Consider the following 4,646-nt stretch of genomic DNA (forward strand, 5'->3'; position numbering starts at 1 on the left):
TAAAATCTGCCCCAACAGTATTTAGGTTATAACATGTCAGTAAATATTAAAAACAAAAACTTCCTTTATTAAAAAATTCAAAAACTTTTGAGAAAGGGGAAGAAAATAAAAAAAATTTAAATAAAAAATAAAATAGAAAATAAAAAAAAAATAAATAAAAAAATAATAATAATTAAAACAATGAAAGTTTACAATTTTAAATAATTGCTAATTATATGTCAATATTTGTTATGGTTTACAATATTTAATTTAATATGTTTTGCATACCTTCATAAATAATAATTAGGATGAGGTAGGACAGATATACTCTAACAATTTACAAATATAGTTAATTAATAAGTGTGTAGTTTTCAATTAATGTTTTCTCAATGGAGGCCGCAGCCCGTAAAGTCATCCTTTGGTCAAACGTCAAAGCAGGAATGATTTTTAATTACATAGCACCTCAAAGTATGTCAAAAATGTGATTCTTCCAGATAGCTTCCCCAGTCTGTTTGTAATGAGACTTCAAATGTCGAATTCAAAGGTTAAATATATTCAGGAGAGATTAAAATTATTTTCTATTTATAAACATGGGAGAAAAAATAAATAAATAAATAAATAAACTCCTTTTAAATTATAATTAACACATTACTTCATCCCCAGGACCGGAATATGGCACTTTGGTGGGACCCCAATTGTCCTTAATGGGTGTGTCTCCTGATTCTGAAAAGATATTTAAAATTTATTAAACAATGTTCTCGCGCACAAACAAAATCATAAGGGAAAAAACAATCATCTATATAAAGAATTATTCCACATTAATTGCCATCCAAGTTATTCGTTTTTAGTTAAAGTTATTTATGTTCTATAAGCATAAGATATGCATCTAAATTTTATAATATCTTAAAACTATACCTCTTTATGTTATTTGTGTATTAATATTCGTTCGTTTTATATCAAACATAATTTTAAATATGACGTATTTGCACTCGTGAAGCCAGTTTAAGTATTCAACATTAGTGCTTAAGAAATTTATATAAGGGGCTTATAAAATCAGTTACGGCAACAATTTATATAATGTCGTTCAATTATTTAACGCAGACGCTTGCGGGTTTTAGCGTTAGAAGTTTTATTAGTAATTTTACCGTCTAATTAATTTATCCCGTTTAGCGCTTATTAAACGGCTTAATTTGTTTTATTACATAAATTTGTATTATACAGTTATTTTATTTGCAAAGCAACATTAAGAGTTAATCATTTTTTTAATACACTTTTCTTAAAGATACGTCCGGGACTCTCCTCTTTATAAAAATTACATACACTCATAACATTATTAACGGGCGGTCGCCGTGTACGCACCTTCAAAGTTAAATTGCCGTCATTAAAACCATCGAACAAATGCCATATCTTATTAGAATAAACTAACCTTTTTCACAATATAATCAAGTCCCGTCGTTCAATATTAATTACATTTTAAGTCATTATTTAAACGGTATGTTTAATCCGGAAGCTTTAATTCCGACTAGCGGAAGTGATATCAGGTTAAATCATTTAGTCTTATATCATTATTTAAAGTTATAGAAATGGTTATAACTTCACAAAAATACCTAAAGCTAGTATTCTAGCATTATTCATCATCATCTTATCCAAAAATACACGATTATGTGTCGTTTTTATTCCACTCGTAAACGTGTTCTTTTATCTCGTATTTTTACGTCGAACGCCCGGCGGCGCAAGCCTCAACGTCCCCCATCAATAAAATTAATTTACCGTAGCTTATAACGGCGCCATAAGATTTATTCCACCGCAATCGTATATCCATTTTATCAGTTTTTCAAACCAAGGACTGGGCATTTCTCCGATCGCAAATGCGCATGTGCTCGCAACTCCCTGTCGCCTCATGACAACCATTTTTGTAGTTCTCAAACAGTGTTTTCTTTCTATTAATTATTACCCGTATTTTATAGCTTATTATATTATATTATATTATATTATATTATATTATATTATATTATATTATATTATATTATATTATATTATATTATATTATAGATTATCGTAGTTCAGTCGTATTAATATTTAAAATGAAGTGACGTCTCACTTATAACAGAATTAGTCAACAACATATCTCATCGCGGTCCTTTTAAAAATAACCGTGACGTCAGATTTTTTTTACAGACAAGACGGCATACAAACAAACGAATATCTCCTCCTAAAATAATAAATACTGCTTTAAGTCAATTACGAAGCAGTCTCTCGACTAATATAGCCTGTCTGTTCACAATTATTCGATTCAATTGTGCAGAAACCCCTCGTAACGTTACGTACCAATATCCTCATCTGCGCATTCATATTTCTGTTGTAACAATGACGTGACACACAACAAATAACATACTGCTTTAAGTCAATTATGAAGCAGTCTATCGGCATTTTAATAGCGTATCATCTTTGTCAATTAAAATTGTACGTCCATTTCAGCCTGTCTGTTCACAATTATTAGATTCAATTGTGCAGAATCCTCATCTGCGCTGAGCAAAATAATCCATCATTCAAGGATCTATTATCGATATCTTCACAGCGGGCGATCTAGCCGTTGTGTCAATCGTAATCTTCTAATTCCATCCAAGAATCTACCGACATTTAGTTTTATGCCTATTTTCCATATTATTCAAGGAACTTTTATTTTCGATTTACTGCCAGCGGGCGATCCAGCCGCTTCTTCGATCTAAAATATTTCTCTAATTCCTTCCCAGAATCTATCGACATTTAATTTATGCCTGTTGTCACCTCAGCGCGACCTTATTTCATCTGTACACACAACAAATAACATACTGCTTTAAGTCAATTATGAAGCAGTCTATCAGCATTTTAATAGCGTATCATCTTTGCCAATTAAAATTGTACGTCCATTTCAGCCTGTCTGTTCACAATTATTAGATTCAATTGTGCAGAATCCTCATCTGCGCTGAGCAAAATAATCCATTATTCAAGGATCTATTATCGATATCTTCACAGCGGGCGATCTAGCCGTTGTGTCAATCATAATCTTCCTAATTCCAATCCAAGAATCTCCCGACATTTAGTTTTATGCCTATTTTCCATATTATTCAAGGAACTTTTTTATTTTCGATTTACTACCAGCGGGCGATCTCTCCGCTGTTTCAATCTAGAATCTTTCCCTAATTCCATCCAAGAATCTATCGACATTTAATTTATGCCTGTTGTCACCTCAGCGCGACCTTATTTCATCTTCATTTCATATTAGCGCATTTCCCAACGTGACGGCATTTCCGTATACAATGCTTACGTCACCACGTACGTGTACTTCAAACACCGTGGTAAAATCCGAAATCTGGGACTTCGCGTCCAACTACACGATTTCAAAATGTATCACTATTTTTCTTACACAAATTCCATCCTCAATATAATTTTGCAAGACGAATTTATCAGCCGCAGCGTTCTCAGACAAACAGAACTCCTAAAACGTGGATAAAGTGTCCACTTACCTTGATTAATGTGGCCGAGAGTTCCATTCGCCTGTGAACGCACCACCACAAACCGTCGTTTTACGTCGGGGTCACCAATTTGAAGAGGAATATAAGAAATTTTGTCCTCTTTGCGTGTTCCAAAAATGAGGATAGGTTTGATGCAAGAAAAATACACCTTTTGCAAAAATGATTTAATAAAAACAGAGAGTCTCTGGACATACAACAGCTTCTGATTCTTCACTTAAAAGAACGTGGAATTTCAGAGCGTCAAATGTGTCCTTCTACGTGTACAATAGCTTCTTATAGTTAAAAAGACCTCCTCCTTTTCATTTATAGACTAAACATACTCTCTGGTACTTTTCCGTGAGCAGATGGCGTAAACAAGGTCAGGTGGATGTTTTTGAGACAGAAGGTGTTATATAGTTGAAGGATTTTCCCATAGCAAAATCTCACAAACAAGTTGAACCAAATTTACAGTGGCCGTGACTGATGAAGAACGTAAAGTGTGTGTGTGTGTGTTATTTCAAAACTAATTCTGTTTTCATGACCGAGATGTGCGTGTACAAATAAAACAAGGAATTTTGGACCAATCAATGTATACCAGCCGAAGGAGTATGTGTGTGTGTTCTCTAGACAAATTCTGGTTCAAGGGCTAAATGTGCTTTCGCACAAAACGCTGAGAAGGAACTTTTTTAGACTAAATAATATGACCCAGCTTAAGGCCAGACCATACGAGGTCGACATCATCTGCTCTGCTCAGGACACAAAATATGTCTTATAGGTTAATATGAAGAATTAAAATGTTCATAATGTGTAGCAATAGTTGATATATGAAATTAGGTATTAAAAATGTTATAATATCTTTCAGCAGCTAGCAACAATAATTAGCCGATAAACTGACATTAGCTGAGCATTATGTTACTTACTGTTCTTTGTGAAACGTCAGATGTTGAACCAAGTTTGAAGTTGTTGCCTTACCAGTGAGCTAATCTTCGTAAAGTCAGGGGCCTCAAGTCCATGCAAGTGAAGTCACAAGTCATTGTTGTTAAAGTCCAGTTAAAGTCGAGTTGCAAGTCTTTTAACATTTTGTCAAGTCGAGTCTAAAGCCATGAATTTCATGCACCGAGTCTGACTCAAGTCCAAGTCACATGACTCGAGTCCACACCTCTGACAGAATGT

Source organism: Vanacampus margaritifer, chromosome 5 (assembly GCF_051991255.1).
Source record: "Vanacampus margaritifer isolate UIUO_Vmar chromosome 5, RoL_Vmar_1.0, whole genome shotgun sequence".
NCBI lineage: Eukaryota > Metazoa > Chordata > Actinopteri > Syngnathiformes > Syngnathidae > Vanacampus > Vanacampus margaritifer.